Below are 12,488 nucleotides of genomic sequence, written 5' to 3'. Positions count from 1 at the left end.
ATAAACAGGCTCCTAGCTCCCGTGTTTCATGCTGTCTCCCTTCACTTTTATAAATGCACATTTGAATCACTGGATCTTGGTTTAGGGCTGAAATTTGGCAGAGAGTTGATCTGCTCATTTATAAAGCGTGCAGGTTATCGGTAAATCAGTTACTTCATATATCAAACTCTTGGAAGGTCCTCCCACCAACGCCCACCACATACCTGACTTCTTTGAGTAGTACAGTGCGGCTCCAAAAGGAAAATGTTAGACTGACTGAATGGGAAATTTATGTGAGGCCATCTTCCTCTTTCTTCCAAATGAGAATTTACTTAGAAGAGGGTCTGGAAAACTCAGGAGGAAATTTTTACTGTCAGCTGGGTCACAGAATTTGCCATTCCACCTTCACCAAGCAACCGCGTCTCCCTTCCTCACACTGCAGAGGCTTCAGAACAGGCAGGAGTGGAGCCGAGTGTGGTGGGTGGGCTGAGGAAGCTCAGGGGAGCTCTCCCTGCTCCGAGTGGTGGGGAGTCGCCTTCCTCCTCGATGTGTTCCTGTTTGCAAGAAAGAGGAAGGCACAAAAGCCCATTCCTAAACCATTCCTCTTTCTTTCTCCCTCAAAACCCTCTGCTTCTTGGAGATATGGGACACCATCTGCCCCACATTTCTCTCTCTCACTGAAGCCTGGCTCTTCCCCGGGAAGCCCTGATTCTGGTTAAGCCCGACCACCAGACGATGGTCCTTCTCCTTTGCCGCCCCCAGCATCTGATCCCTGACAGACAAAATCACGCAAGGTTTCCGTGTAAATTTACACTCATAATCCCAAGTGGGCACTTCCCAACACCCAGCAGTCCGGGTTTGTCTTCCCATTGTTTGTCTTCTAGTCAGGAAGGTCTTAGAAATCACTTGACCTTTCCTTGCTTGTTTCTTCCTTCTGGCCCATCCCTCTTCCCAACCCTATCGCTTGGTTATTTTGGAATTGGTTGCCTGATCTTTCTGTCTTCAATTTCTTGTTCATGTCTCCAAATCACCTTCCAGTCCAGTCAGCCCTGCATCCCCATTATCACTGAGACCTTCTCCCCATGCCATGTTCGCTCACTATGGCAATCACAACGTTGACCACTTGACCACCACCTAACTGTCAGGAGTCCTGCAGGACTGGGCTCTTCTCTCTCTCTCTCTCCTGCAGATTTTCTCCTCTACCAGCCCCAGAGCATGGTCTCTCCTCTTTTCTGCCTTTGCTTTTTTTCTAAGTGATCTCATCCTGTTCTCTCTGTGTTGGTGATCTCCAAATCCCTATCTTTAGTCTAGGCACCCCCAGCTTCCTTTTAGACACGTCCTTCCCCATGACTAATAGACATCTCAGAAATGATATTCCAAAATGGAGCTCTTAGTTTCTACCCTCTGCCCCCAAATCACTCTGTGTTTTTCTTCATTTTCCCAATCTATAATAAAAGCCAAAGTGTCCTTGATTTCATATCTTCTTTCGACCATCACATACATATTTTTAAGGGGAAATTAAGATTATATGTAATGAAGGTGTTAGAAATTTTTAGAAAACAAATGTATGTCAAACTAAGGCAGAATGAAATGAAAACTCGTGAAGCCATAATACGTGGTGATTGAATTGGAAAAGGGTATAAACGCTAACAATTTGTATTAAATTGAGAGAGTAAAAATTTTGCAGTGAGAGCCCATTTCCAAAAATAACAGAAGAGGTTTTTTATGCCAACCGGGCATTCCAAGTGTAGAAACAGCCACAATCTCCACTTAGGTTTTCAGAGGTGAGTTTTGCATAAAGAACCTTGAACTGAACCTTGAATTGCATTAATATGCTCAAATCGCAAGAGAGCATTGAGCGTTTTAATGGGATATAATTAATTTTCTTCCTGGAGGTTTGATGATGCCACTGGGTCAATGCTTTTCTTAAATAATCTGGCTTCAAACACCTTTTCCCCTTCTCCTTGTAAATGCAAGATAAAATAACAATGAAGGTTGCCTTTTAGATCACCATAAATCATATTCAAGATGATAGGATGATGGCAGATGATGGGAGAGACATAGAATCACACACTTTGGCATAGAAGAGTCTGTGACAGGGACTGCCAGCCCCTGGGTTCCAAATGCCTGGTGGCTGTAAGGGAACGTGTATGGGGGAGAAGGGAGTACATTGTGTTATAAACAGGAGACCACAAATCCAGATGTGATAATGATCTCACAGGTGTGGATTCCTCTCCTGTTTCTTCTTAAAAGTGCTGTATAAAGTTTATAGCTGAATTTGGAAATTACGTATCTTTTTTCAAATGACAATTACTAAATAATCACCAAAAAATGTAACTGCTCTCGAGAGTTGGTTCATGGGATTTTTGAACCTCCGTAGGTAAATTTGAATTCATACCTCATGCCTCGCAGCAGAATAAATTCCAGATGAATCCAAGACCTAAAGGTAACATATAAACAAGTCCATGAGAAAAAACCACAAGAAGATATTTTAAAAATAATCTTGGGGGCACCAGGGTGGTTCAGGCCATAGGTGTCTGACTTTTGATTTCAGCTCAGGTCATGATATCAAGGTTGTGAGATTGAGCCCCGTGCCAGGCTCGGTGCTGGGCAGGGAGTGGGCTTAAGATTTTCTCTCTTTCCCTCTCCCTCTGTCTCCTCTCTCTATAAAAATAAATAAATAAATAATCTTGGAACAAGGAAGACTTTTTAATAGGCCTACAACCCAAGATCTGTGGGGAAAAAAGGGAAAGAAAGTTGTTGAACTGTGCTCCATAAAACAAAACTAAATGTGGAAAACGGCCATCGTCAGCAACATTTGTGACTTAAGTTCCAAAGGGCTTTTTTATCAATATATAAAAAGCTTCTAACATCAATAAGAAAATGCCCAGAACTCAGTAGATAAAAGGACACATTTTGTGATCAATTGAAGGACAGGAAATAGAAATAGATCTTAAATAAGTGAGAAGATACTCAAGCTCATTTAGAACACTGGCAGTGCAGACTTAAACCTCATGGAGACATTTTCTGCCAATCCTATTGTTAGCGCACAAAGGGTGTAATGCACATCCTGTTGGCCGATGTGTAGCATCATAGAAAGTTCCCTACATCCCTGATAGAGACGGATACCCCTCTAGGAGATGAGAGTTAGCAATCACATAAAAATTGCAAATGTGGATGCCATTTTACCTGGCACTTTCACCTTTAAGAACATGTCCCATAGATGTAATCGACACATACGTGCGGTAGATTTTCTAATGGTTGCTTATTACAGCGTTATAACTGATAGTGAAACCCTGGAAATAATCTGAACGTCCATCACTAGGTCGGTAGTTAAACAAGGTATGAAAATCCACACAGTGGCATGCTAGATAGCTATAAAAAATGGGTAGGACTCTTTTGTAAAAATATGGAATTATCTCTTATTTTATACTCTTCAGTGAAAAAAAAAGCAGTATGCAAAATAGCACACACGGTCTGCCCCCATTTGTGCAAGAGGAGAAAAACACATGTCATCTTGTGTATGAGTAATACAGCTTGGAAACATCAAATGAGGATCTGTTGATATTGTTTGCTTCTGGAAAGGAGAACGGGGTGGAGAAGGGGAGTTTTTATTGTGTATCCTTATACACATTCGCATTTTGAAAGACAACAGAGTTTTATGAAGCAGGCAGACTGGAAAGAGAAGTGTTTGACAACCACATCTCTGGTTCGTTCCCTACTTTGAGGCACAACATTAAGAACTTGGGAGGGGATGCAGTTTGCTCAGAGTTAGGCAGCTCAGTTGCAGGGCTGGAGAGGGGTCGATCCAGGCCTCCTCCCCACATAGACCATCAGGCAGAGAGGGGGACACACTAGGAATGTTTAGTTCCAGGATTTGGAAACAGTCCAAACACCGTGACGGCAAGCATGGAGATCAGAAAACAGAGAGGATGTCTGGCACCCATCCAGTGGAAGTAGCAGGTAGCATAATGTGCAGAAGAAATGAAAATAGGAAGAGAGGTGAGCCCAGAATGCAGTGATGGTGGTGTGCGGGCAGCTGGTGAAAAAGGAAGGACTCGAAGGGTCTTCTATGGAGTTTGGGCAAGCTCACCTGTGAGCAGTCGATTGCTGAGGGGGACTTTTCCCTTTCCACCAATGTGAACAACTGTGGCTTGGATTTGGAAAGAGTGCTCTGATTACATTGTGTGAAATGGACTCATGACAGAGAGACCCAGACAGGCGGGGTCAAGCCAGAATACGGGCAGGTCCGCAATGTTGCATCATAACTTTTTAGCAATAGGTGAGAGTTCATCTTTGTATACTGTGCGTGGACAAATGAGGGTAAATAACTACCTTTGCTTTAGTAACACATCTCAGCAACTACCGAGCTGCCGTTTGGAAGGTTTGCATCGCTAAGAATGACTTGGTTTGGAAGGATCATTGCTGATGTTTATCTTGAAGTCCATAGGAATCGGTCCCTCTCAATGCCCACCATACCACCGAGTTATTTTCTTTCTTTATCACTTGCGTGCTGTTGCGATGGGTAATTGTGTGTCATGTTGGAGGGTGTTTACGGATGAGGTTTACATTTAAATCTGTGGACTCTGAGTAAAGCAGATTGCTGTCTCTGATGGGGGTGGGCTTCACCCATTCGAAAAAGACTGGTGTCCTCGAGCAAGAGGAAACTGTGCCAGCAGGCAGCCTTTGGACTTCATGACTCTCCCGGGTCTCCCACTCTCTGCCTGTTGACCCACACTACAGATTTGGACTTGCCAGCTTCCGTAATTCTGAGTCAATTCCTTACAACCGATCACATATCAAATCATATATTTATTAATTCATGTAAAATATATATCTTATTGATCCTATGGGTTCTGTTTCTCTGGAGAACTAATACAGTGGTAACACCCCACAATTCCTGTATCTCTGATAAGTGGATTTGTTGTTGTTGTTGGTTTTTTTACAGATAAGACTCATTTTTTAAGCACTTACAAAATACACTTTAAAATGATAAACATCAAAACATATAGAAAATCATGCCCAAATCCTAAGCATACAGCTTGATGAGGGATCACAATGCGAGTAAACCAGTACAGCCACCCTCCGGCTTGAACAGAATATAAGCACAGAAGAGGAATGCCCACCCCTCGCCATCCACCTCGCCTGGCTCCCCAGAGTGACCTCTGTTCCCAATCTCCGGCACCCTGATTGGTTGCCAGCATTTTGAACTTCACATGAACAGAGCCATGCAGCAGGTAGACCTTTTCATCTGGCTGCTTCTTCTTTTTTTTTTTTTTTAAAGATTTTATTTATTTATGTGACAGAGAGACAGCCAGTGAGAGAGGGAACACAGCAGGGGAGTGGGAGAGGAAGAAGCAGGCTCCCAGCGGAGGAGCCCGATGTGGGACTCGATCCTGGAATGCCGGGATCACGCCCTGAGCTGAAGGCAGACGCTTAACGCCTGCGCTACCCAGGCGCCCCTCATCTGGCTTCTTACACTGAGCGTCATGCTTGTAGTCACTCATGGTGCCGGTGCTCTTACCATGTGTTCGTGTCGTGGCTATGTAGCGTTCTCTGTGTCTGCTCCTGATGGACATTTGAGCTGTTTCTCTGGGGGCTGTTACGAGAAATGTTGCTATGGACACTGCTTGTATCTGCCTTTTGGTGACATAGGTGCACATTCCTGCTGAGTATATGCCCAGGTGTGGAATTGCTGGGTCATAGACATGAGTATGTTAGAACTCTGCAGATAGTGCCAATAAGCTTCCCATCGTACTTGTACCAATTTACAATCAGAAAGGCCGAGTTCCAGCTGCTTCACACCCTGGCCAACACCTGTTATTGTGTGTCTTTATCGGAAGGCATCCTGGTAAAAATGTAGATCTGTATTATTATAGGATGGCTCATCACTTTTGACTGTCAGACAAACAATAAATACTTTTAGTGTAAGTATGCCCCGAGGATTGCATAGGACAATCTGTTTATCTGAAATTCAAGTTTAACTATGTCCTGTATTTTCGTTTGTGGAATTGGGAGATCCTACCTTAGTAGATTTATAATATCTTAAACAGATTCTTACTCAATATATAGGTTTTTTCATAATGTGTCTCGTTGTTTTGAGTTGGCAGGCAGGACAGAAACCGGATAGGTGGGTATGGTTGGAAAAATAGCTCTTGCAGTTTTGGCAGAAGTTGTGTGTGTGTGTTTTTGTTTTGTTTTGTTTTTAAGATTCTGTTCATTTATTTATTGAGAGAGACCAGGGGGAGGGGCAGAGGGAGAGAATTTCAAGCAGACTCCTCACTGAGCACGGCACCCAGTGTGGAGCTCCATCCCACGACCCCGAGATCATGATCCGATCTAAACCAAAATCAAGAGTCAGACACTTAACTGACCGAACCACCCAGGCACCCTTGGCAGAAAGTTCTAAATCGAGAGTTCTGGAGGTCTGGGCATGTCTCATTTCACCTTGTTTTCTTTGTGCCTGACATACTAAGAACCAGAATAAATATTGGTCAGATGGAGATGAATAACTCACTGTATGCCCAAAACACACCCACCTCACGTTGCCATTTACCTGCGCTGTTATCTCTTGTGACGTGGCCAGTCTTCCTGGTGAGTGAGGGACATGAGCTACCGTCTTCGAGTGGGTAGAATTCTCCCAGGATGCTGTCAGCAGCTGTGTTTTTCTCTATACATACATCCCAAGACTTGGAATTGTTAAGTTCTCGGTGTTTCTTTTCTTAGGTGGGTTTTCTCTCTTACTCCTTGTGAACTGGCTGGCTTTGTCTTGCTCGAGGAGCAAGTCTGTAGATCGTCGGTCGCACTCACCTACCGGAGCGAGAACTGTAGACACACGTTAATCGTCCTGTTAACAGTCACCAACTGTCGCCACGTGGGTTATGCATCCCATAGGATGAGGACTTGGACAGCCCAGGCTCTTTTATTGTTCTGAAGTCATAATGGGTTGAGGACACTTTACTGCTTAAGGAATGGAATGATCAGTAGCTTAATTGAGCTGAACATAAACGGCCCTATTTAAATCTCTTAAAATCTGCAGAGGAAACAAATCTCTCCCTTGTTGAATGTTAAATTGAAACAAATCGTGAAAGGATTTCTCTATGTTCTTTTAGCTTACTTTACCCCTGCTACCAAATCAGAAAAAAAAAAAAAGCGCCTTATAATAAAAGGCTGTGGGGGGCGGGCTCTACAAGTAAAATATTCAGTAGGATGCAAAACTCAAGGTAAGTTTTCTTAAAAATATAAAGAAATTCAGCTTAAGGAATTTTTTGAAGGTCCTGAAATGCCAAGTAATTAAAATTACTCAGAGGAAATCATATAATCCAATGGATGCTGTTTTTGTATTTACAATTAATTAATCTCGCTTTTCTTAAGCACAAACTACTCCCAGATTGCCGCGTTACCTTTTTCTTTAGGACACATTTCAAGCTGTCAAAGACTAATTAGGTAAATCATCACTTGTATTTTGGAATAATTTATCTCCTTATTCTTCCCTTAGGTCATTAAGGGATAATCTCCATTTGTCCCTCTCATTCTCGCTCACAAGCCTCTAGGCTAATTTCTTAAAACGCAAATTCAGTGTTCCACCAGAGTTACAGGATCTCTCTAAGTGCCCGCCTTTTCTCAAGTAGACCCGGGACAGTTGCAGACACACACACGCAAGCCGAGCCTCCTGTGACACCCACCAAAGGGTCACGTCTGGCTTCAGAGACTTTACCATCTCAAATTTGTCACCCAGAGTATTTATAAGCATCGGTTTTTCCTTCTGTGATTGTAACAACCCTTTCCTTCTCTAAAGAGTAGGAAATTGGTCTGAGAATCTGCATCTTGACATTTCACAAGGGTTGGACGGTGCAGGTGGTGTCCTTGCCTCTGTCCGCTGTCCCCTTCCATATAATGTGCACGTGCAAACTGCCTCTTTATGGGAGATTGGTGGGGTGTTCGTCGTGCTGTGATGCGTCTTTCCAAGTCTGGGTCTGAAAGTGCCTGACCTTTCGCACCATGCAGGGACCACCCTTGGGAAGCCATCTCTGTGCCGATGTGCTCCTGTGCCCAGCAGTGCCGTCCCTGCCCTTCGATGGCCCTGGGACTATATTTTGTAAGTGGCAGGGAGTTCTCATCACCAGTAGCTCCATGCACAGGAGGTTGGGAAGAGCGGAAACACATGAAGATGTACCATTTAGGAGTGTTATTAAAGTTTACTTCAACAAACCGAAAATAGGATGGCTTATTCTCATCCTCAAATTGGATTTTTTGTTGTATTCATTACCTAACGCCGCTTGTGTCATTGCAGATTCTAAAGTGTAACTTTGTCCCGACAGCGCATGGTAGTGCTGCTGTGGATTCTCCTTGTAGGAATTCTCTTCCACAGAGGAAACGAGGCATGTGTTCAATGTGTTCTTTGTTGAGTCGTCTGAGAGTGAAATTCATGTTCATGGAATTGTGTGGTGTCTTGTAACCTTTTTCCCTGTCCCTCTATTTATAGTCTACACATTTTTGCCAAGCCTGGGCCAAAAACTATGTCAAAAATTCAAGCAATGCTGCAGTGTTGAATTCCTGAACACAGATCGTTTCTCCTCGGCTCTGGTTTCGTAACTGTCGTGTCCTCGTGAACTGAAGGTTTATGCTTCTATTTTGAACCAATCTGTTAGACTCATTAGCATTCCCGGTCGCTTGCCCTACATAGCTGGAGCTGTTTCCCTCTTTAGGTGCGAGAGCAACAGCTGTGGAAAATATTCAAATTAAACTGGTGACCTTGTTAGCAAGGAACCTGTGAGCACATTTACCTCCGTCGGCACTGTAATTTATAAAAATATAATTTGGCCACCGAGCTAGTAAAATGGGTTAACAATTATTTTTATCGTCCAGGCTGTTTTGTTGTGTCATTCCGTATTTGTTATTCAAATTGCCATAATAAGAACAAGGCATTTTACCGTTCTCATTACAAGCCATATAATGTCGAACCCACGCAGTGATTTAGAAGAAAAATTGGACTGTGGAAGTGGTAATAGCAATAAGTTTCTTTTATGAGTAAAATAAACCAGGATAGAAAGGCCATTTCCACCACCGCAGCACTGGGCCAGCCCATCTCACCCCACCACCCTGGGGTCTCCTCGCTGCTCCCACTGAGGATAGCCCACCGGTCTGTCCAGGTGCCTTGGGCCAACACTCTGTAAGCAAGGTCCTCCGAAAATCCATTCACAGATTCCAGTGCTCCCTTTCTTGGATGACGACTCAGCAGAGAACGGAGAAAACTCTCCCACATACAGAACAGAACATCTCATGGGGCGCCTGGGTGGCACAGCGGTTAAGCGTCTGCCTTCGGCTCAGGGCATGATCCTGGTGTTCTGGGATTGAGCCCCACATCAGGCTCTTCTGCTGTGAGCCTGCTTCTTCCTCTCCCACTCCCCCTGCGTGTGTTCCCTCTCTCGCTGGCTGTCTCTATCTCTGCTGAATAAATAAATAAAATCTTTAAAAAAAAAAAAAAAGAACATCTCTGCTTCTGAGTTACGTCACAGCAGAGGAGCTGGGAGGGCTGCGGGCTCTGTTAACTGTTCAGCTGGATGGTGTTCTTTCTGTACGTTGGGTACTTGTCCTTCCAGGCCTGTGTGTCCTCCTCCAGCAGCCTTCGTGGAGAGTCAGCCCCCCGAGGATTGCCCTTCTGTGATCCCATGGGCTGTTGAGGCTGCGCATGGCACCTTGGCTCCCACCAGTCTGCCTGTGTTCACTTCTGCCCACAGTCCCATTACCCTGGCCTTGCTGGGCCCACTCCTCTCTGCAGAACGTGAGCGCCTGGCCATCTGCCATGCTGCTGCTCACATCCCTGCCAGCTTTTTTCACGCTTCCCCCCTTGTGCTAATGGCACTCGTGGCACCTCCAGACGGTGCAGCCTGGGCCCCCGGCTGTCTCGGCCTGAACCGCGTTTATCTATGCTTCTTTTAGACCATTTGCTTTTAATTTTTTATTTTTTAAAGATTTTATTTATTTATTTGAGAGAGAGAGCACGAGCAGGGGCAGGGGGAAGGAGAGGCAGGCTCCCCACTGAGCAGGGAGCCCATCTTGGGGCTCGATCCCAGGACCCTGAGATCATGACCTGAGCCAAAGGCAGATGCTTCACCAATTGAGCCACCCAGGTGCCCCTAGACCATCTGTTTCTAAATACTTTCCCAGGTGCCTCAGAATAAGTGGGTGTGATGATATTAATATAATTGTATTGACTGCTGAAGTGTGCACTGATATTGCTCAGAAGTAACTCTTTCTACTATTGGCTTGGTGCTTTTTCAAGTCATTCCAAATTAGCTTTGATTTCAGATTCACACTATGCTAAGTACAAATTTTACCAAGGACAGGTGACCAGGGTAGTCCCTAAGGAAAATAGATTGGAAATCTTGAACCTGCGCATTCATTAGGGAAGTAAAGTGGTGCACGCACACACACATACACACACGTACATTTTTTCTTTTTCTTTCTTTCTTTCTTTCTTTCTTTCTTTCTTTCTTTCTTTCTTTTCTTTCTTTCTTTCTCTCTTTCGCTAGATTCCCACTGCTGATACTTTTGTGGCAGCTTAGAAACCTGTAAAGTTTATCTGTCTTTCCCAGACAGTTCCGAGAGTCTTGTGGGTTCCTGGCAGAGAAAGGAGCTCCCCAAGCTTTCATCCCTCCACCTTCTGGGCTCCACATCTCGTCCACTGCATTCCCAGGCTGGTGTTTTCTGTCGCAGTGTCACTCAGAAACTCCAGATGGCTATCGTGTGACCTGCCTTCCCATCTTTACCCTGACACGCACTGCTTGGAAATGAACTTCCAGGTGGTTACTTCCTTCCTTGCTTCCCCTTCTCGTGGAGTATGTGCGTGCACGTGTGTGCACGTGTGTGTGAGTGCATGGGTGCCTGTGCACACATGAGTGCCTCTGTACACACAAGGACACAAACATGCATTCTATACAAGTGCAGAGGAGTGCAAGGCCACAAGGTCAGTGTCTGACATATCACAGATATTTTTAAAAGAAGAGGGAAGGGGTAAGTAATGGTTCTACTGGCACTAGGAATTAGTAAAAAGGAAACAAGTTTCTAAATTTGGAGTAGTCTTTTGAATACAGTAGTCCTATTTAGTTATCACTAATTTCAACCTCAAATTTTTAATCTAAACATTCCTTTTTCTTTTTCTTTCTTTCTTTCTTTCTTTCTTTCTTTCTTTCTTTCTTTTTTTTTCTTTCTTTCCTTTTTCTGAGAAGGAGAGAGGTGGGGGGAGGAGCAGAGGGAGGGGAGAATCTGAAGCAGGCTCGACACCAGCGCAGAACCTCAATGTGGGGCTCGATCTCCTGACCCTGAGATCACGACCTGACCTGAAATTAAGAGTTGGACACTCAACCAACTGAGCCACTCAGGCACCCCTTAAGAGCATTTCTTTAAGTGTGTCCACCTGATGTTAATAAATGTAACTAAAAACTAAGGAAATATTTAAAAATAGGTTCAATGGCTAAAAAAAAACCTTGTGGAATCCTGTTACACGTGATTAAATGAGTTCTTTTCTGCAGGGATTGGCAGCGCTTCTAATTTGCTGGATTGCTCCATGACTCTCTAAGGGCTGTGACGGGGGGTGGGGGGCTCTGTTATGGATTACAGTCCCTAATTATTTGACCACAAAATACTTTTTTAGGAATAGCGTTAAAAAAAAAAAAAAAGCACTACTCTGGGAAACACAAGCCTGGGGAATCCAGAAATGTCAAGGGTTGTAAAGGGCTTGCAGGGGGAGTGCTATAACCTTCTCCCTGTCCCCAGCTGGAAGGCTGTGCTCTGTTGTCTACCCACCTGCGTGACAGCTCCGCCCTGATGTTAATTTTTGTCCCAGGTGTTTTCTAACTCCTGGCTCTGAAATTAAAAGGTCAACATTTTCCGTAATGTAAAGCTCCTTAAGAATATATTGTAACCCCCCCCCAAGGAAAACTGAACTATACCTTCTTTTCCTGTTTAAGTTCATCAGAAAGCTTCATATATCCTTCCTTTATCATTTGATGGAGGATTAAAATGGGATATACAAATCTGCAATAAAACTGACACAATTTATGGTCACCTTTCCTGTGAGAATTGTTCGAGATGATCGTAAATCAGGGGTGTTCCTTCTGGGAGAAGCTCTTGCCAGCCCCGGGAGCCATGGCGCCCTTGCTGGCACAGAGGAGCCATTGTGATTCAAGGCCAGCCTTACCTGGTCTTAATAACACCTTGTAGCAAAATTAATTTACTCTTAAAATTCCTGTTGCCATAACAACTTGGTGCTGCTGGTCATGTGACTTAATGAGATTCTAGAAGAGAATCGTTCTAGAGGGATGAGAGCACAAATGGAGATCACTCTCCTTTAAGTACTTATATGTAGACGTTAGTCGAGAGCGGAAGGAGGCGCTTGCTGGGTAAGAAGAGGCACAGACGTCTGTTTCCGTTTTTATTTTCCTTGTTCTTTAATCTGAAGGTAGCTATTGCTTCTTCTCGCCTCTTTTTCCGGGGTTCTCCATGGG

At 44.2% G+C, this 12,488-nt stretch overlaps 1 long non-coding RNA gene across 1 annotated transcript; it reads right to left on the bottom strand.

Moving 5' to 3' along the window:
- Window positions 1–503: 503 nt before the first annotated feature.
- On the bottom strand, window positions 504–12,034 carry LOC109489951. Its single transcript, XR_002143116.2, has 4 exons — window positions 11,934–12,034; window positions 6,536–6,804; window positions 2,378–2,419; window positions 504–533 (listed from the first exon to the last, which is right to left on the bottom strand). It is a non-coding gene; the product is annotated as an uncharacterized LOC109489951 (long non-coding RNA).
- Window positions 12,035–12,488: the final 454 nt, after the last annotated feature.

The sequence above is a fragment of the Ailuropoda melanoleuca genome, chromosome 15, assembly GCF_002007445.2.
Source record: "Ailuropoda melanoleuca isolate Jingjing chromosome 15, ASM200744v2, whole genome shotgun sequence".
NCBI lineage: Eukaryota > Metazoa > Chordata > Mammalia > Carnivora > Ursidae > Ailuropoda > Ailuropoda melanoleuca.
This window is presented reverse-complemented; position numbering and strand designations above follow the sequence as displayed.